The sequence below is a fragment of the Amblyomma americanum genome, chromosome 2 (genome assembly GCF_052857255.1).
Source record: "Amblyomma americanum isolate KBUSLIRL-KWMA chromosome 2, ASM5285725v1, whole genome shotgun sequence".
NCBI classification, from domain to species: Eukaryota; Metazoa; Arthropoda; class Arachnida; order Ixodida; family Ixodidae; genus Amblyomma; species Amblyomma americanum.
The window spans coordinates 187,123,072-187,144,567 of record NC_135498.1 but is presented as its reverse complement, the minus strand read 5'-3'; the positions used below and the strand labels follow the sequence as shown (position 1 = coordinate 187,144,567).

General features: G+C 51.9%; 2 non-coding genes and 1 pseudogene across 2 annotated transcripts; all 3 read left to right on the top strand.

The window, feature by feature from the left end:
- Positions 1-1,521: 1,521 nt before the first annotated feature.
- On the top strand, positions 1,522-1,636 carry LOC144122287 (U5 spliceosomal RNA; annotated as a pseudogene).
- Positions 1,637-11,441: 9,805 nt separating this feature from the next.
- LOC144122291 (U5 spliceosomal RNA) lies at positions 11,442-11,565 on the top strand. Its single transcript, XR_013312892.1, has one exon. It is a non-coding gene; the product is annotated as a U5 spliceosomal RNA (small nuclear RNA).
- A 3,024-nt stretch (positions 11,566-14,589) lies between these two features.
- LOC144122217 (U2 spliceosomal RNA) lies at positions 14,590-14,790 on the top strand. Its single transcript, XR_013312858.1, has one exon. It is a non-coding gene; the product is annotated as a U2 spliceosomal RNA (small nuclear RNA).
- The last annotated feature ends 6,706 nt before the right edge of the window (positions 14,791-21,496 follow it).

The window sequence follows — 21,496 nt, the reverse complement described above, 5'->3', positions numbered from 1 at the left end:
GACACTTCGGAGGAGGCTGAAGAGGCTCTATTGCCCTAGCCATCACCTGCACGGGGGCCCGGTATATACTATCGGACTCTAAATCTGCCATACTAAATTTCGGCCGCGGGAGAGCTTACGTCCCTGCATTTCGCATATTGAACTCCCTCGCTGCACACCCGCCCCGCCACATGGAGCTCAAATGGGTGCCTCCCCACTACGGGAATCCCGGAAACGAGGCTGCCAACGCTTTAGCCCGAGGTTCTCTCAACCGGGCACCGGCGGCCTCCGATCTGGGGTTCTCACGGGAGCGCATGCATTCCTTCAGTGAACTGACGCAGGCCTGCAAAGCCGAGCGTCGGCTGTACCCCCACCCCATCCCTCCCTCGACAATTATCATCAGACACTTTGGAGGCAGCTCCAAACACGCACCTTACCCTCCCCTTATATACACTCGCGCTATCACCAAGTCCACACAAGCCCCTCTTGTGCCCTCTGCCACCACCCTAAAGCCACTCTTGATCATATTCTTTTCCACTGCTCGGCAGATCCTCCCCCGCGGGCCCCGGAGCACCTTACCACTTAGGAGGCTTGGGAGACCTTACTGCGCACCAAGGACACGGCCAAGCAAGCCATCGCGACAGGCCGGGCTGCAAGCGTCATGAGCCTCCGGGACATGAACATTTGACTGCAGTCTGTTTGTCTGTTACTGCCAGGAAAAAAGAAAGGAAAGTGCACAGGCCTACCTCACTGGCTCAAGACGAGCCACAATCGCTACCACGTGCAGATAGAAGGAGAGTTGTAAGAGGGGATAGAAATACAGGATAGCAAAGACGCGCTAAAGACAAGGCCGATCCCGGAGGTAGTGCAATACCGGGCTAACCGGTGGCGGGAGTGAAGCATCCTTCAAACTCTCCGCCACATTTCCAAAAAAAACTCCAACTTGGACCCGTAACAGATTCTCCACGGGTCCGGACAATCCGTGGGGCCGTGCAGGGGCCCAAGGACCTGTTCGTCCTAAACTCCCCTGTATGTAATAGTTTACACCACCACCACCGCCACATTTAAAAAAAATCTGTTTAATATCTTGGCCCAAGGGCCCGCAGCAGTTATTAAATCAGGTATCAGATAAGATGGTGGTGAACACCACCCGGCATGTGGCCACCGAGGTAAATAAGAGAGTTAGTGCGTCATTTCTTGCCCCCTACCCCCTAAAAACACCAAAAAGAAAAAAAAAATGAATTGAAAGCCATGCTTGCGCTCTCAGAGTTCACGAGCGCGTGAGAAAGTTGAGCAATCTCCACTGGTGTTGGCGGCCATTGTCCACTAACAAAACCACGAAAAGAAGCTGGCAACCGAGCTTCAGGGTGCACTTTGTTTAGAAGAAATGCAGTATAGCATGCGCCTTGCTCGAAAATTGAAGCCACCTGAGGATTTGCCAAAACCTGATTTGGCAATTTTACCCATCGCAAGCTTTGCCACTTGCTCTCCTTGCTGGTCCGACTGGGGTGCCGTCCGTCCGCTGGTGGTGGTATCGGTTCATCGCTCAGGCCTCTTCTCACCTCACGTACTAATCTTTCGCCTTTTACTAAAGATTACCGTGGAAGGGGGCACTCCAATCAGCCTATAGACCTCCTGCATGTTTGTAAACAAACGAGGTGGTGCTGCAGTCGCTAGCGAGCTCGTGGTAGGCAAAAGGTGGGGAGTGGCGTCGCGGATAGGTGTTGAGCACGGGTTTTCAAGGCTTGTAGGCGCGTTTCCAGTTTCTGCGAATCGTAGCAATGGTCGATGCTTCCAACTTAGTAATTTGTTGAAGTACACGAGCTCGCGTTGGCCACGTGCGGGCTATAAAGAGAAATAGTTTGCACTGTATTGTATATATGGTTAGTAGTAAACGTGTAGAAAGCGTTCCTGCCGTTTATTTATGCGCTAGGCATTGAATAAAACAAGTTTTGACACTCTGCACTAGCCGGAATGATTTTACTTCGGGACAATAGTGAAAGGAAGTGCAGGCCTTGTTTCGTCGGAGCAGACATGCGCTCATCGTCTGCTGACATATGTACGTGTCGCGCTGTGCGTAAAGTGGGGTCAGCGTCGTGTCCCCATTCTCCTGTCTCGCTTAGCGCGGTTTTTAGCCGCATGACCACGCACCAGCCAGGCCAACTTTCCTCTTGTTAAGCTGGTCGATTTGGTGAAAATTGTTGATTTCTAGAATTATTTTCTTTCCTATATCCCTGAAGTCTAGTTTCGTGACGAAAAATTATAGCAAAATATTGAGTATAAATTTATAAATTACGCTTTTTAGAACTGTGGTCGTCCAAACTTGTGAGGTGATTTCTTTGATTTCAGTGCCGCATTTCTTTGACCACAGCGAAAGCGAAGATGCCATAAACGAGGGAATAAACGTTAAGGTTCGTTTTGCGACCTCTCACATTTTCTGCGACTGGATCACTCACCTTCGTAATTCGCATGAAAATAAAATGATTCCATTTGTCGCAAACTATTCCTGAGACGTTGAGGAGCGTAATAAATCTCTCGATTTTATTCTCTACACGTGCTGAACTGTGTTAGTTATTTCTTGTAAGCAACGTTTTCATGTAACTATGCGTGCATAAATACTTATCATATAGAAAAAGAACTAATCGCGTCATCGTACAGAACAGGACTTTATGTACATGCTGGCATAAAGAAACTGCGCACTATCTACTCAATTATTTAGACCTTGGGGGGACATGACGACGGTGTTAATTATAATTACCCAGAACTGCACCAGGTATAGCTATAAATAAAAGGAATTACTGAAACTAGCGTAGGAATTTCATATTTGCACAAAGTTTAGTTACATATCACATGCATGAATAACGAAAACACTTTTCATTGCCGCGTCCCCTCTCAATCTCGCCACGTGTCTGTTAGTAGCACGCCTGCGGCTGCTTCCTTCCAAACAAGCTTCGCGATCATGTACTACCTCATGAAACATGACACATGCATGATGCAGTGAAAAAGCATATGGCGTTTAGCACTCTTAAGGTACTCTATTCTAAGCACACCAACGTGACCGCGCAAGATTGACACAACTTACCAGACTTCTTTCTACTCGAATGAAATAATTACGTCGTCACATCAAGAAACAGTTTCAAGTAAATATTAAATGTCATAAAACGCGCCATTAAAACATGGTGTGCTATTAACAAAAGAACTCATTCCTTGGGGGCGAGTGAACCTGTCGGCGCCCCGTGCACTCCGGCTCAAGGTGATAAGTACGTGTGCAGCTGCATATGTCTTTTTTTTCCTTGAGCAATTATCAGCCTAGTAACCTGAAGTTCAGGTGAATGAACGCAGTAACTTGCATGCTATTAAGTGCATTGAGTGGCAGTGCCTATCGACACCCAGACTTTGCGCTTTACTACAGTGGCCCAATGCCTGTTAGCCAGTTTCCGAATGCGGCATTTATGCGCGAGAAACCTATCGAGGCTAATTTAATATTTTTATGCTACTACGCGGATCCAGCAGTGACGCAGCTGGTCAATACATGCTGCTTGTGCAGTGCACAGGCTTGAAGCAGCCGCCGGTAGCTGCGGCAGCTGGACAGCTGCGGTAGGCACGGGCAAGCGGAACCTGTTTTGCCTACCATGCGAAAGTCGCTGCTGACATCAGCGCCACCGCATCTTCGTGACGTCGCGGGGTGAAGGAGGTCCATAGACCAATTTTTGGGAGGCTCTGCAGGTTTAGGCGGAGCCTAACTTATCAATCCAAAATGAGACAATTGTATGTGGTGCACAAAGCATGTACAAAGGTGTAACTTCCACACTGACATCGACCGCCGCTGTGGCTGAGTTGTTAAGGCGCTCGTCTGGTTGCCTTAAGACGCAGGTTCGTCCCCGGCCGCTGCGGTCGAGTTTTGACGGAGGCGAAATTCTAGTGGCCCGTGTAAATGCCCATAAACCAACCAAACCAGATTTCCCTCCTAGACATTACAGTCCATTTACCGTAACTGCTACCTAGACGCAGACCACGCGGCGCCCGTGTGAGCGAAAGAGGTACCTTAATAAACTTGGTGTGGCCTAAATTATTACTGTGCCCTCCTCCTCCTCGTAATGTACCCTCCTCCTCGTAATGTACGCCACTGCCCCAAAAGATGGCGTGGCTCCTTCGTTCACTTTCACCACCTGTCCCCCGCGACGCGGCGATCACTTCCCCTCGTTTCACTCCCATTCCCATTCTTACCCGCCGCGGTGACTCAGTGGTTACTGCGCTCGACTACTGATCCAGAGTTCCCTGGTTCGAACCCGACCGCGGCGGCTGCGTTTGTATGGAGGCGAAACGATAAGGCGCCCGTGTGCTGTGCGATGTCAATGCACGTCAAAGATCCCCAAGTGGTCGAAATTTTTCTGGACCCCACCACTACGACACCTCTTTCTTCCTTTCATCGTTCACTCCCTCCTTCATCCTTTCCCTTACGGCGCAGTTCAGGTGGTGGCGGTAGTGGTTTTTTTTATTAAAATAATAGTAAAAAGGAAGGAAAAGATTTTTGCTAGCCCCGGCATCTTCCATCGATACTGCAGTACCTGAGCTGGGGCAGCGGAAATAAAGGATAGCAGGCTGAATAGAGAAATGAAATCAAACAGGTGAGGGGACAGGAAGAGAGGATAGGGGAGAAGTAATAAGTACAAATTATTTACACAACAAGAAATGTGTCCAGGTTGTGCGGTTGATTAGTTCTTTTTAGAGGAATTAAAACAAACGCGCACAGTCCTGTGTTGGCTACAGCTGAAGTGGGGCGTCCAGTTATTAATCGTTTGAGGTAGAACTCGCGGAGCATTCGGTCACTGCTTGTAACTACCTGACGGAGAACCGACGGGACGTCAAGCTCGTGTGTTCCAGGAATGCACAGAGGCTTACTAAAGTTCGCTCACGAGTGCGCGCACTGCTCTCCGGCCACAATAGCGTCTTAATGGAGTCCGGTAGTATGCCTTGCGCCCTAAAGGCCGCGAGCATATCGCGACGAGCATCGGCGAACGCGGCACAGTGAATGAGCAGGTGTTCTAGTGTTTCCATTGCACCGCATCCGTCACACACATCACTCGTCGCGATTCCGTGACGCACCCGTCGTTCCCCGGACCACACGCAGCCAATGCGCGCGCGGAGGATCATTGCACATTGTGACTGTAATTCCGCGACAGCCGGTGATACTGTTGATGCGCTCACCTCCTGCGATGCGTGGGTCCGGGTGCTCCTTTCGGAGATGGTCGTGGATGGCCGCACGCACGTCCTCCAGCGCAAGGGGCAGATCGCGGGCAGGTAGTTGGTGTGCAGCGGTCGCGAGGTCGTCAGCTTCATCGTTGCCAGCGATGCCGCAGTGACCGGGTACCCACTGTGCACGCACGGCACATCCTCTCTGCGCGAGGCGCTCGATGCGCGAGCGAATTTCCCGCACTAGTGGAGTACTGCGGCCGTCAGATTGCAGGCGGCTGAGGGCGGCGCGGGAGTCGCAGAGCAGAGCACTCCTGGGCGGCGGAGGGCCGAGGGTGAGCAGCAGGTCCAGCCCGAGCCGGATCCCTGTCAACTCCGCCGTGGTGGAGGAGCCCAGGAAGGTTGCGTGTTGCTGCCTGTGCAGTCGCAGGGCGGGGATGGTAGCCGCCACTGCAAGGGAGCATCTGTCGCACGCCACTGAGCCATCGGTGTACCCGAGGAGATGGTCCTGGAGCTCGTGTTGTATGACGGCTCTGGCCAGCTGCTGCACAGCACAGAGGGCTGTGCTTCGCTTTCCCGCAATGCCAACGATCTCTCGCTGTACCTCCGAGGCAACAGGCCAGGGCGCGCAGGAGCCGTAGGGGGGTGGGCTTTGTGTCAATTGCTCATACTCGATCAGCGCCGCGCCCATTCGTGAGCGCGGGTGCGAGCGCATACGCTGCAGCAGCGAGCCGCCGTCCGGTGCGCGGTGAAGCCGGTCGATGTGATTCAGTGCCCTGCGCGTTGCTTGGAGCTCAAGCGGCCACGTTCCTGCCTCGGCGAACATTGCGGAACACTACGAGTTTTTGGGCAGGCCTAGGCACACGCGCAGGGACTTGCGGTGCTGGAGCTCGAGTTTCTTCCTGCACGGCTTGCGCGGTTCAGGTGACCGCCGATATATCAGACAGATACTGCATCATTTCCTTTCACCAAAAATTAATTAGTAATAAAATTTGCCCTCCTCTGCCCACATCCCAATGAACATGCCTTCCGAAGAGGGGAAGATAAATGCACGCGCTGTGTCCCCTTTTCCACTCCTAAAAAGAATCACAACTGGCATGACGTCAGCGCTTCCCGCTCGTCTCGTTCGAGCGCAGTGGGGCCTTGCGGGCACGCAGGAATCACGCGTTGAGCGGCGAACAACGCAGCGCACATCCAAAGCGCGTTCACTACGGCGGCCTAAAGGACCTCAAGACCTGGGAGGACTGGGACACCCTGCTGCGCTCAAAGGACCCGGCCGTGCAGACAATCGCCACCGGCCGGGCTGCCAGTGTTATGGACCTTAGGGACATAAACACTTGAGTGCAGTGGGGTCGTGCGGAGACCCAGGGGCGTGCCCCGACTTCCTCTCCAACAATAAAGTTTCTCTCTCTCTCTCTCTACGAAGCTTGCGGCTTGCTGCTAGTTCATTCGGCGCGAAAGCTATGCTGGCGTTCGTGGCATCGGGTTTCTCGAGAATGATGTGCCGAGGAACTACGACTGCAATTTTAGTCCCGCGCGTTTCGGCAAGGCGCCTGGCAGCACTTCTACGTGGTTTGCCGCTCCGCGCGAACGTTTCACCGTACGTAAGGAGAAACGCTAAGGAGCCTGTGCGCTGTGCGATGCCAGTGCACGTCCAAGATCCCCGGTTGGTCTAAATTATTCCGGGGCCCTCCACTACGGAACCTCTTTCTTCCTTTCTTCTTTCACTCCCTCCTTTACCCCTTCCCTTACGGCGCAGTTCAGTTGTCCAACGATATATGAGACAGATACTGAATAATAATAAATGTTTTTGAGGGAAAGTAAACGGCGCAGTATCTGTCTCAGATATCGTTGGACACCTGAACCGCGCCGTAAGGAAAGGGATGAGGAGGAAGTGGAAAAACAAAGGAAGAAAGAGGTGCAGTAGTGGAGGGCTCCGGAATAATTTCGACCACCTGGGGATCTCGTCGTTCGCATCGCAGAGGATTCGCCGGAAGTTATCGCGCTGCAGTAGACGTACGTACGTTCACATGATGGGGAGCCCCAGATGCGGCTACCTGGCTACATTGGCTACCACTCAGCCACCACGTGCGAGGAACCCACCTGTGCCGCAGTGCCCTGTTGTGACACATGTCATCGCCCCGGGAAATCAATGTGCGCGATATACGTGCGGCAGGACGTTCAGCACACCCTCGTCGGCTCGGCGGCGGCGACATCTGATGCCCAGGAGTGTGTCGTGGTGGCAGTGCGCGTCGATGGTGTTGACACGTCGGTGGCCAGTGTTTATGTGCGTCCAGCTGTCGCGTGGAACTCGCTGTGTTTTCGTGCTGTGTCCGTGCTGTGCCCCGCGCCAAATTATCTGTGGTGATTTTAACGCCCACCATAGTGTGTGGGGCAGTGCGCGCCACTCCGCGCGTGGAGACGACCTGCAAAACGCAGTAACGCAGCTGGGACTCACCCCCTTGAACACCGGCGAGCCCTCCTTTCGACGACGCGGAACAACCGGCTCCTGCATCGACGTTGCCTTCGCATCCAGAGGCATCGAGGCGACATGGCGCCGATCACCATCTCTCTGAGGCTCGGATCATTACTCCATCCTAATCGAACCCACTGCGTTGGAGGCGCGCCCCAAACGTGCCTACTCCATTACCAACTGGAGTGCGTTAAGGCGGGCGGTCGACGAGGCGGCGGCCACTGGCGCAGATTTCTTTTCAAGTCTAGTCCGAAGCGCTCTCGCAGCCACCCAACGAGCAGAGGTAAGGGCAGGGCAGCCCACACCTGATATGAAGCTGCTCAATCTGCGCGAGAAGAGAGATCGCGCAGAGCGACGGGTGCGACGGACGGACAGAGCCGCCGACTGGCTGTCTACAACCGCTTGGACGCAGCAGCGCGCCGCCACGCCAACAAGCTATACCGCCGGCAGTGGGCTTCACTATGCCAAAGGATGGAGGAAGATGTCAGCTCGCGGAGGCTGTTTGACAACCTGCGGCGCATCACCGAATCACAGGCAAACAGTCAACCGCTGTACACCGTCGCAATGTCCAGCGGGCTCAGCTTTGAAGAGCTGGCAGAGCGGTTTGCCGATAGTTTCGCGCCGCCCAGACCCGCAAACGCAGCTAACATCGCTGCTCCTGAAATCCCCAGAAGCGACGCTAGCCGATCGCCCATAGCCTCGGAAGGTCTATGTGATGCGCCGTTCACCGCGACGGAACTGAACATTGCTCTGCAGCGCTGCCGCCGCAGCTGGGCGCCCGGACCGGACGGGGTGATATACCTGATGCTGCGAAACGTGGATGCGCAGCAACTACAGACCCTCGTGCAGCAGATCAACCTGGTGTGGGAACGCGGGTAGCTACCGAAGGATTGGCGAACCGCGGTCCTTTGTCCCATCCGAAAGGCAGGGCGCCCACCTACGGAGCTGAGCGGATACCGGCCAGTTGGCATTAACATCGGCGCCAGGTAAGCTCATGGAGCATGTGGCGTTGCAGCCTCTGAACGAACGGGCTGCGGGGGCTGATTTGTTTGACGAGCGGCAGACGGGTTTCCGTGGGATGCGGTGCACGGCTGATTCTATATCGGGCGTTGTTACATCGCTGGAGCATGCCAGGGCGGCAGGCCAGGTTGCACTGCTGCTACTACTGGATGTCTCGGGCGCTTTTGACAACGTTCACCGCGCACCAATTCTCGCGGTGCTTGAGGGGGCCGGTGTGAGCGGGCGCCTTTTTCGATACGTTCATGACTTCCTGAGCGGGCGCACCATGCGCGTACGAGTAGGGGCGTACGAGCTTGCGCGGCCTTGGCCTCTGGCTGAGCGCTGGCAAATCGGTGGCCATGGCCTGCGTTTCGCGCTAGCGCTCGCACCTTGCGCCACTGTCAATGGACGGGGCTCCGAATCCTTGGCGTAAATAGGTGCCGTAGCTTGGTCTAGACATCGACTGGCGCCTTTCCTTCTGCCCCGCGGCGACCAAGGCCTGTCTGCAGATGAAGAGGATCACCGCCGCCGTGCACAAGCTCACCGCTCGAGGCCAGGGCATCTCCCAGCCATCCGCGCTGCGGCTATACAATGCCGCAGCTTTGGGGGCGGTGCTCTATGCGCTGCCGCTCGTCACGGTCCGCAAGCAGTGCTGGAAGAAACTCGAGCTCCAGCACCGCGAATCCCTGCGCGTGTGCCTAGGCCTGCCCAAAAACTCAGAGTGCGCCGCAACGTTGGCCGAGGCAGGAGCGTGGCCACTTGAGCTCCAACCAGCGCGCAGGGCACTGAATCACTTCGACCGGCTTCACCGGGCACCGGGCGGCGGCTCGCTGCTGCAGCGTATGCTCTCGCACCCGTGCTCATGAATAGGCGTGGTGCTTAAAAGAACGTCTTCTTGGGCGAGTTTGTCACAATTCACCTTTGGTACTAGGCGCGAACACACAGAACACAAGGAAGGAAACGGGACAAAGCGCCACTTACAACTGCCTTATTCGCAGGCACATCACACAATTTATACGCAAGGAACAGAATCAAATGAGGATCGATGAGCAAGTGCACTGGTAAAAAATTTCTTTTCCGCCTTATATAAAGATACGGATGGAATAACTGACGCACATGTTTCCGTTCTCTCCGATAAAAACGGCTTCAATTAATTCCCGACCTTTGGTATCTTTACTGGAGGCTAGAATCCTCGCACCACACCCTACGGCTCCTGCGCGCCCTGGCCTGCTGCCTCGGAGGTACAGCGAGAGATCGTCGGCATCGCGGGAAAGCGGAACACACCCCTCTGCGCTGTGCAGCAGCTGGCCAGGGCCGTCATACACGAGGAGCTGCAGGAACATCTCCTCGTGTACACCGACGGCTCAGTGGCCCGCGACAGCTGCTCCCTTGCTGCGGCGGCTACCATCCCCGCCCTGCGACTACACAGCCAGCAACACGCAACCTTCCTGGGCTCCTCCACAACGACGGAGTTGATTGGGATCCGGCTCGTTCTGGACCTGCTGCTCACCCTCGGCACTCCGCCGCCTAGGAGTGCTCTGCTGTGCGACTCCCGCGCACCCTCAACCGCCTGCAATCTAACGGCCGCGGTACTGCACTGGTGCGGGAAATTAGCTCGCGCCTCGAGCAGAGAGGATGTGCCGTGCGTGCACAGTGGGTGCCCGATCACTGCGGCATCATCGGCAACAAAGCTGACGACCTCGCGACCGCTGCACACCAACTACCTGCCCGCGATCTGCCCCTTGCGCTGGAGGACATGCGTGCGGCCACCTGCGACCATCTCCGAAGGCAGCACCCCGACCTACGCATCGCAGGAGGTGAGCGCATCGACTGGATCACCGGCTGTCGCGGAATTACACAGTCACAATGTGCAATGATCCTCCGCGCGCGCATTGGCTGCGTGTGGCCCTGGGAACGAAGGGTGCGTCACGGAATCGCGACGAGTGATGTGTGTGACGGATGCGGTGCGGTGGAAACACTAGAGCACCTGCTCCTTCACTGTGCCGCGTTCGCCGATGCTCGTCGCGATATGCTCGCGGCCTATAGGGCGCAGGACATACTACCAGACTCCATGAAGACGCTATTGTGGCCGCAGGACAGTGCGCGCACTCGTGAGCGAATATTGGTGACGCTCTGTGCATTGCTCGAACACACGGGCTTGACGTGCCGTCTGTTCTCCGTCAGGTAGTTACACGCAGTGACCGAATGCTCCGCGAGTTCTACCTTGCACTACTAAATAATTGGACGCCCTACTTCAGTTATAGCAAACACAGTGCTGTGCGCGTGTGTGATTTAATTCCTCTATAATGAACTAATCACGCGCACAACCTGGACACATTTCTTATTGTGTAAATAGTTTGTACATATTACTTCTCCCCATATCCTCTCTTCCTTTCCCCTCACCTCTTTCATTTCATTTCTCCATTCTGCCTGCTATCCTTTATTTACGCGGCCCCAGCTCAGGTACATCAGTATCGATGGCAGATGCCGGGGCTAGCAAAAATCTTTTCCTTCCTTTTTACTATTATTTTAATAAACAACCACCACCGCAATCGCCACTGGCGTTGGCAGCCATTGTTCACTAAGAAAATCACGAAAAGAAGCTGGCAACCGAGTTTCAGAATGCAATTTGTTTAGAATAATTGCAGTTTAGCATGCGCTATGCTCGAAAATTGAAGCCACCTGTGGATTTGCCAAAACCTGAATTGGCATTTTTACCCATCGCAAGCTTCGCCACTTGCTCTCCTTGCTGGTCCGCCTGGGGTGCCGTCCGTCCGCTGGTGGTGGTATCGGTTCACCGCTCAGGCTTCTTTTCACCTCACGTACTAATCTTCCGCCTTTTACTAAAGATTGCCGTGGGAGGGGGTACTCCAATAAGCCTATAGGCCAAATTTTGACAGGCTCTGTCCGTTTGGGAGGAGCCTAACTTATGAACCCAAAATAAGACAATTGTATGTGGTGCATAAAGCACGTGCGAAGGTGTAACGTTCACGACGCGGGTTCGTCCCCGGCCGCTGTGGTCGAATTTTGAAGGAGGCGAAATTCTAGTGGCCCGTGGAAATGCCCATAAACCAACCAAGCCAGGGCGCCCGTGTGAGCGAAAGAGGTGCCGTAATAAACTTGGGGTGGTCGAAATTATTCCGGTGCCCTCCGCTATTAATGCGACAGCGTTAAGGAGATCCCGTAGCAAAAATCCGCTGTCGGCGTTGGCGGCGTTGGCCGTGAGCGAAAAACCCTCCTCCTCGTAATGTACGCCACTGCCCCAAAAGATAGTGTGGCTCCTTCGTTCACTTTCACCCCCTGTCCCCCGCGACGCGGCGAGCACTTCCCCGCGTTCCTCTCCTATTCGCATTCTTACCCGCCGCGGCGGCTTAGTGGTTAAGGCGCTCGGCTACTGATCCGGAGTTTCCGGGTTCGAAGCCGACCGCGGCGGCTGCGTTTTTATGGAGGAAAAACGCTAAGGCGCCCGTGTGCTGTGCGATGTCAGTGCACGTTAAAGATCCCCAGGTGGTCGAAATTTTTCCGGAGCCCTCCACTACGGCACCTCCTTCCTTTCTTCTTTCACTCCCTCTCTTATCCCTTCCCTAACGGCGCGGTTCAGGTGTCAAACGATATATGAGACAGATACTGCGCCATTTCCTTTCCCCAAAATACCAATTATTATTATTATTATTATTCACATCCAAAGAGCGTTCATCACAAAGCTTGCGGCTTGCTGCCCGTTCGTTTGGAGCGGGAGCTATGCTGGCGTTCGTGGCATCGGGTTTCTCGAGAATGTTGTGCCGATGAACTACGACTGTAACTTTAGTCCCGCGCGTTTCGGCAAGGCGCCTGGCAGCGCTTCTACATGGTTTACGCTCCGCACGTACGTTTCACCGTACCTAGCAGAGCGAATTGTCCAACGGGCAAGGCGTCATGCCGAACGGGCCATGGCGTCCCGCGGACGCCGTCGCACTACAGCAACGCGCTGTCGCGTTCCAGTATTAAAGGAGAAGCTTAAGTGCCCTCCACTTTTTTTCTTTCCCTCCTCATTTCACACTCTTCCCTTCCTTCACAGCGCGATGAGGCGTCCACTGAGAAGTGACGCAGTTGTTGCGCCTACCCTTTTTTCAAAACTAATTTTCGTTTTTTCTTCAGCTCTGCATTTCATTTGGCCGTGTATCTCGCCCTTGAGAGCTGCTTTTCTCGCATGGTGGAATTGGCGTATCGTTCAGGGGCCGTATTCTACAATGGTCAGTTCTCTTTGCGTGATGAGAGGATCAGGCGAGAGCCGCAGGCGAACATTAATAGAAATCACAACGCAACGGGCTCCACTCGTCGACGGTGGCGAATTAGTTTATAAAAAAACGAAAATAAATATTCGAAATGACAAATCAAATAAAGAAAATTATGAGGGCATTCAGGAGGAGGAGGAAAAACATTTATTCAGAGCACAAAAACTGGGTGGGTTCAGTACGAGAACCCATTGGTCGTTAGTCTGCTTACGTGGAGGAATGCGAAAGCATGTGTTTGGAGGAACGGAGAGGACGCAGTAGCGCTCAGATCTAGACACATCGGTGGACACCGCAACCACGTCTAAAAGCATGCAACTGAAGCCGCATGTGTGATTGTAAATGAAATTGAAATTGGTTTTTGGGCAAAGGAAATGGAGCAATAACTGCCTTGCATAGCGGCTGACACCTGAACCGGGCCTTAAGGGAAGGGAGAAAGAAGGGATTGCAAGAACAAATGAAGAGGAGCCGTAGTGGAGGGCTCCGGAATAATTTCTACCACCTGGGGATATTTAACGTGCACAAATGTGTGATCGGTCCGAGCTCTTGTGACCTGCCGCGGTGGCTCAGTGGTTAGGACGCTCGAATACTAATCTGGAGTTCCCGGTTTCGAACTCGACCGCGGCAGTTGCGTTTTTCTGGAGGAGAAACGCTAAGGTGCCTGTGTGCTGTGCAATACCAGTGCACGTTGAGGATCCCCGGGTGGTCTAAATTATTCCGGAGCCCTTCACTACGGAATCTCTTCCTTTGTTCTTTCACTCCCTCCTTTATCCCTTCCCTTGCGGCTTGGTTCAGGTGCCGAACTATTTATGAGACAGATACTGAATAATAATAATTGGCTTTGGGGGAAAGGAAATTGCGCAGAATCTGTCTCATATATCGTTGGACACCTGAACCGCGCCGAAATGGAAGGAATAAGGAGGGGGTGGAAGAAAGAGGTGCCGTAGTGGAGGGCTCCAGAATAATTTCGACCACCTGGGCATCTTTAACGTGCACTGACAACGCACAGGACACGGGCGCCTTAGCGCTTTTTCGTTCATAAAAACGCAGCCACCGCGGTCGGGTTCGAACACTGCGCCATTTCCTTTCCCCCAAAACAAATTATTATTATTATTATTATTAATATTATTATTATTACTATTATTATTATTATTATTATTAACACCTGTCGCAAGTCTCAAAAAGCATGCAAATAAAGGTGCATATATGTTGTTGGTCCGAACCCCTATCGCAAGCTCGCCTCCAACTTACTAAAACTTGTAAGCTGCATGCAAACAGAAATGCTATGACAGACCAAGAATGTTTCTTGGCGAAAGTTGCTCAGAATTTCGTTGTATATATTCGGGAGCAATGCGGACAACTAGTGATGACATCGTTGGCATTTACTCGGCACCAGCGATGTCGTATATTGTATATTGAACACCCTGTAGAATATATGATACGGGTCTCAATTGGACTTATTTTTGGAAATGTGGCGGTGTGCTTGAAGGTTGCTTCACATCAGCCACCGGTTGGCCCGGTATTGCACTGCCTCCTTGATCGGCTTGGGTCATTATACTGAGCGTCTTTTCTATCCTGTCTTTCTATCCCATCTTTGAACTCTTCTACTATCTGCACGTGGTAGCGATTGTCGCTCGGCTTGAGCCAGTGGGCAGGTGTGTGCACTTTCCTTTTCTTTCTTCCTGGCAACAACAGACAGAGATGCGCGTCAGTTAGATCTGATCTGATAGAGGATCAGAATATCTGATACGGGTCCGATTTGAACCCAACACATTGGACTTATATTTGGAAATGTGGCGGTGTGCTTGAAGGTTGCTTCACTTCCGCCACCGGTTGGCCCGGTATTGCACTACCTCCGGGATCGGCCTGGGTCTTTATACCGCGCGTCTTTTCTATCCTATCTTTAAACTCTCCTACTATCAGCACGTGGTATCGATTGTGGCTCGGCTAGAGCTACTGGGCAGGCCTGTGCACTTTCCTTTTCATTCTTCCTTTAATAATAATTGGCTTTGGGGGAAAGGAAATGGCGCAATATCTGTCTCGTATATCGTTAGATACCTGAACGGCACCGTAAGGGAAGGGATAAAGCAGGGAGCGAAAGAAGAGGTGCCGTAGTGGAGGGCTCCGGAATAATTTCGACCACCTGGGGATCTTTAACGTGCAGTGCCATCGCACACCACACGGGCACCTCAGCGTTTTGCCTCCATGAAAACGCAGCCGCCACGGTCGGGTTCGAACCCTGGAATAATAATAATAATAATTGGTTTTTGGGGGAAGGGAAATGGCTCAGTATCTGTCTCATATTGTTGGACACCTGAACAGCGCCGTAAGGGAAGGGAAAGGAGGGAGTGAAAGAAGAAAGGAAGAGAGAGGTGCCGTAGTGGAGGGCTTCGGAACAATTTCGACCACCTGGGAACCACAGGCGAACCGTCAACCGCTGGCCGCCCTCGCAATCTCCAGCGGGCTCAGCTTTGTAGAATTGGCAGAGCGGTTTGCCGATCGGTTCGCGCCGCCCAGCCCCGCAAACACCGCTAACATAGCTGCTCCTGAGAGCCCCAAAAGCGACGCCAGTCCCTCGCCCGTCGCCTCGGAAGGTCCATGTGATGCGCCGTTCACCGCGGCGGAATTGAACAATGCGCTGTAGCGTTGCCGCCGCCGCTCGGCGCCCGGACCGGACGGGGTGACGTACCAGATACTGCGAAACCTGGATGCGCAGCAACGACAGATCCTCCTGCAGCAGATCAACCTGGTGTGGGAACGCGGGGAGCTACCGGAGGATTGGCGAACCGCCTTCGTTTGTCCCATCCGAAAGACAGGGCGCCCACCTACGGAGCTGAGCGGATACCGGCCAGTGGCATTAACATCGGCGGTAGGTAAGCTCATAGAGCATATGGCGTTGCAGCGTCTGAACGAGCGGGCTGCGGAGGCTGATTTGTTTGACGAGCGGCAGACGGGTTTCCGTGGGATGCGGTGCACGGATTATTCTATATCGGGCGTTGTTACAGCGCTGGAGCATGCCAGGGCGGCAGGCCAGGTTGCGCTGCTGCTGCTACTGGACGTCTCGGGCGCTTTTTAAAACGTTCACCGCGCACCAATTCTTGCGGTGCTTGAGGGGGCTGGTGTGAGCGGGCGCCTTTTGCGATACGTTCATAGCTTCCTGAGCGGGCGCACCATGCGCGTACGAGTGGGGGGTAAGCTCTCCAAGCCTCGCCCGGTCGACATGGGCATGCCGCGGAGCTCTGTCCTATCACCATTTCTGTTTAATGTGGCCATGTCGGTGGTGCCGGCCTCCCTCCCCACGAGCGGGCGACACCATGTGTACATGTCCATATATGCAGACGACATAGCTCTGTGGTGTCGGGGACCACCGGGCGAGGCATTCCGCGTGCGGGGGTGCCTTCAGGGAGCCCTGACCGCAATCGATGCCAGCTTGCGCGGCCTTGGTCTGTCGCTGAGAGCGGACAAATCGGTGGCCATGGCCTCCGTTTCGCGCTCGCGCGCGCACCTTGCGCCACTGTCACTGGACGGGACTCCAATTTCTTGGCGTAAATCGGTGCGGTACCTTGGCCTGGACATCGACTGGCGCCTTTCCTTCCGCCCCGCGGCGACCAAGGCCTGTCTGCAGATGAAGAGGATCACCGCCGCCGTGCAAAAGCTCACCGCTCGAGGCCAGGACATCTCCCAGCAAGCCGCGCTGCGTCTATACAATGCCGCAGCTTTGGGGGCGGTGCTCTATGCGCTGCCGCTCGTCACGGTGCGCAAGCCGTGCTGGAAGAAGCTCGAGCTTCAGCACCGCAAGTCCCTGCGCTTGTGCCTAGGCCTGCCCAAAAACTCGCAGTGCGGCGCAACGTTGGCCGAGGCAGGAGCGTGGCCCCTTGAGCTCCAAGCAGCGCGCAGGGCACTGAATCACATTGACCGGCTTCAGCGCGCACCGGACGGCGGCTCGCTGCTGCAGCGTATGCGCTCGCACCCGCGCTCACGAATAAGCGTGGCGCTGCTCGAGTATGAGTAATTGACCCAAGGCCCACCCCCCTACGGCTCCTGCGCGCCCTGGGCTGCTGCCTCGGAGGTACAGCGAGAGATCGTCGGCATTGCGGGAAAGCAGAGCACACCCCTCTGTGCTGTGCAGCAGCTGGCCAGAGCCGGATGCGGTGCAGTGGAAACACTAGAACACCTGCTCCTTCACTGTGCCGCGTTCGCCGATGCTCGTCGCGATATGCTCGCGGCCTATAGGGCGCAGGGCATACTACCAGACTCCATCAAGACGCTATTGTGCCGCAGGGCAGTGCGCGCACTCGTGAGCGAACTTTGGTGAGCCTCTGTGCATTCCTCGAACACACGGGCTTGACGTCCCGTCTGTTCTCCGTCAGGTAGTTACACACAGTGACCGAACGCTCCGCGAGTTCTACCTTGAACGATTTATAACTGGACGCCCCACTCCAGTTCTAGCGAACACAGTGCTGTGCGCATGTGTGATTTAATTACTCTAAAATGATCTACTCACGCGCACAACATTGACACATTTCTTATTGTGTAAATAGTTTGTACATATTACTTCACCCCCTGTCCTCTATTCCTGTCCCCTCCCCTCTTTCATTTCATTTCTCCATTCTGCCTGCTGTCCTTTATTTCCGCTGCCCCAGCTCAGGTGCTTCAGTATCGATGGCAGATGCCGGGGCTAGCAAAAATCTTTTCCTTCCTTTTTACTATTATTTTATAATAAAACCTCTACCACCACCACCTTTAACGTGCACTGACATCGAACAGCACACGGTCACCTTAGCGTTTTTCCTCCATAAAAACGCAGCCGCCGCGGTCGGGTTCAAACCCGGGAACTCCGGATCAGTAGCCGAGCGCCCTAACTACTGAGCCACCGCGGCGGGGTCATTCTTCCTTTTCATTCTTTGTTTGCCATTCAGTTGCGTAACTAAATTCCTTTGTATGCTAAGAAAAGTGACATTCGTTGCTTGCTGCTGCTCCCTTGCCCACGGGTGTTTTTGAGCGTGTTGACTAAATGCTTCAATAGCTGTCTTTTGCTATTTTCGGGAGATGTGGAAGTAAATCCAGGTCCTTTTCACACGCGCACTAAAATAATCGGCGGTGATTCATGCGCAGACACATCGATCGAGGAGAGTAACCCTGCCGCTAATGTCGTATTAACACAATTGGACTAAAACATGGAAATACTCCGTATCTTGAAGGAATTACAGGCACAGTAAATCGCGCTGTCAGCCAGTAACGATGATATAAAGAAAACCATGGAAGAACTACGGAGCGGACAGCAAGGTATTAATTCAACCTTCGCCAGTATGAATTCCAGGCTTACGACAGTTGAACACTTACTTGAAGCAATTGACGAAGCAAAACAGGATTTCGAATGCACTGCTCTTGATATTCCCAAACAAAATCAACTGCTGCAGGCACGAATTCATGAATTAGAAGACCAGAGTCGTAGAAATAATCTACTTTTTCATGGTAACGCCGATGAGAATGACCATGACATATGGAATGAAACGGAAGAAAACTTGTAAACGTCCTGTCAAAATATGTTGACCCCGAACTCTCGCCAAATGACATAGATAGGGCCCAGCGATTAGGGCAGTACTCTGATTCTGGATGCCGTCCAGTGATTGTGAAGTTCAACAACTTCAATACCAGAGAAAAAATTCTGAAGTGTAAAAAAGACTTAAAAGAAGAAGACATTCAAGTGACCGAAGATTACTCGTATGCTACACGCCAAACACGCAAAAAACTGATTGGCTCCGCCAAGTCACTGCCCGGCTCCCCATCTTTTAAGCTAAAATACAATAAGTTGGTTGTGAATGACAGATCCTACATGTATGACCTTGTAAACGATAGAACATTTCAGATTACCGCAGAACACGCCAAGCCGAAAACCCAGCACGCGCCTTCGTCTCTTTCCGCTGCATCTAGCACTTGTAAATCTGCCTAACGGTTACCGAGGGGAGGTGATCGTTGTCTAAGCGCAGCTCAAACATCAGTTTTATTGACTAATATCCGAAGTGTCGTCAAAAGAAGTACAGAACTCTCCTCTGCCATAAGTGCGTGCTCCGCTGACATCGTCGTCCTAACTGAAACTTGGCTGCATGAATACATACGTGATTCTGAAATATTTGATTCACCAAATAATTTCCACTTCTATCGTTGTGACAAGGAAGATCGGCAAAGTGGTGGCGTACTAATAGCAGTCAGTAAAAAAATAGTCATATTCTCTTCACATTACATCAAGCATCAAAATTATATGGGTATCTCTTCAACTAGGATACCAGAAAATAATCTTAGGTGCATGCTATCGACCGCCTAATGCATCTCCTACATTTGTTGCAGAGCTTCATGATACCATTAATGTTACATTAACGCTTTACTCGTCGTCATCGATCATTCTATTGGGTGATTTTAACTTTCCGGGCATCAATTGGTCCTCAGTGCAACCATCCTCCTCTTCGGTACTATGCAAGGAATTCACTAATTTATGCTCACTGTTTAATCTTACCCGAATTGTTACTCAGCCTACAAGAATTACTGAATTTACAACAGGTACATTAGACCTCGTACGAACAACATGCCAAGAACTGTGCTCAGAAATAACCTACATGCCCCAAGAAAGCGACAATTGTTTGCTCAATTTTTCTATCAACCTTCCCATACAAAAGTCGGTTTGTCACACTAAAATAATACGCATGTATCATCGCGCTCATTTCAACAAAGTTAATAATGAACTAAGTTCTTTCCTGGCCACTTTTTTCGACGAATTCGACTCGCGATCGGTGAACGCAAAGTGGCTCTTACTTCTCCCCCTATCCTCTCTTCCTGTCCCCTCACCTCCATCATTTCATTTCTCCATTCTGCCTGCTATCCTCTATTTCCGCTTCCCCAGCTCAGGTGCTTCAGTATCGATGGCAGATGCCGGGGCTAGCAAAAATTTTTTCCTTCCTTTTTACTATTATTTTTAATAAAACCACTACCACTACCACCACCACCTTATTCAAGAACAAAATCTTAGATCTCACCAGCCGTTTCATACCCACTCGCGTAATATCTTATCAGCAGCATGCGCCGTTGTATAACGCGTATCTTAAGCGCTTGTCTAACCGTAAGAAACGCTTCTTCCGTTCAGCTAAAGAATCACGCACTGAACATCATTGGTCCCGTTATCTCTCTGCAGCTTACACTTACAATTCTGCGGTCAAGAACGCTAAAGCCAATTACCAGAATAGCACTCTACCGGGTATGTTGCTCAATAACTCAAGAAAATTTTAGAGCGTCATTAACCCCACTGAAACGTCTAGAATAATAGTAAGGAATTCATGTGACGAACCTATATCTGATACTGCCTGTGGAAATGTACTGAATAATGTATTTTAGAGCTTTTTTCAAGTGGTGAAACTACGGATTTTCTTCAACTGTCTCATAATAACTTCCTCCAAATGTACCCTGTCGTCATCTATCCTGACGGTATAGTGAAAATAACTGACAATCTTAAGATATCCTCGAGTGCTGGTGTTGATTGCATTACTACAAATTGCCTGAAAAGTACTAAAATGTATTCATCGCTTGCCTTAACTAAAATATTTCAGCAATCTTTGGAAAACGGTGAACTACCGGCCGATTAGAAGATAGGTAAGGTGGTTCCTATGCATAAATCTGGTGATAAACATTCGCCTTTTAACTACCGGCCCATATCTATTACCAGCATACCATGCAAAATCTTAGAGCACATATTCTTTTCACATATTGTCACTTTCCTTGAATCAAACTCGTTTTTCCATCATTCTCAGCACGGTTTTAGGAAATCCTATTCATGCGAAACACAGTTACTCTTATACACGCTCAAACTCCACGCAATTTTAAATTGCCGCTCGATCGCCGACTGCATCTTCCTAGATTTCGCGAAGGCATTTGATAAAGTTTCCCATCATCTTTTGTTACTAAAACTGCGCATGGTGGGATTAGACACTAACATTCTAAAATGGCTCGAAGTTTTTCTTACCCATCGTCAGCAATTTCTTGCCGTTAACAACGTTAATTCCACCGTTCACCCAATCCTTTCCGGTGTGCCCCAAGGCACCGTCTTGGGGCCCCTGCTTTTTCTTATATTTATCAACGACTTACCCAGTAACCTTTATTCTTCTGTACAACTTGTTGCCGATGACTGCGTCCTTTTTCAGGAAATAACAAATTATAGTGACAAGCGCATGATTCAGTCTGACCCTAATGCTATCTCAACATGGTGTAAAACTTGGAATATGACTTTAAATGCTGAAAAGTGGAAACTAATGCGCATTTCATACGTTAATAGTGAATTGCCCGTATATACTCTTAATTATGTGTTGCTTGATCCAGTTACAAGATATAAGTACCTCGGAATTCATATTACGTCGGACCTTAGCTGGCATGCGCACATTGAGCACATCACTAACAAAGCTAATCGCATGCTCGGATATCTGAGACGTAACTTTCACGCAGCCCCAGCTAACATCAAACTTCTACTCTATACGACACTCGTACGTTCACAACTAGATTATGCTTCATCAATCTGGGACCCTGGTGTTAAGAGTTT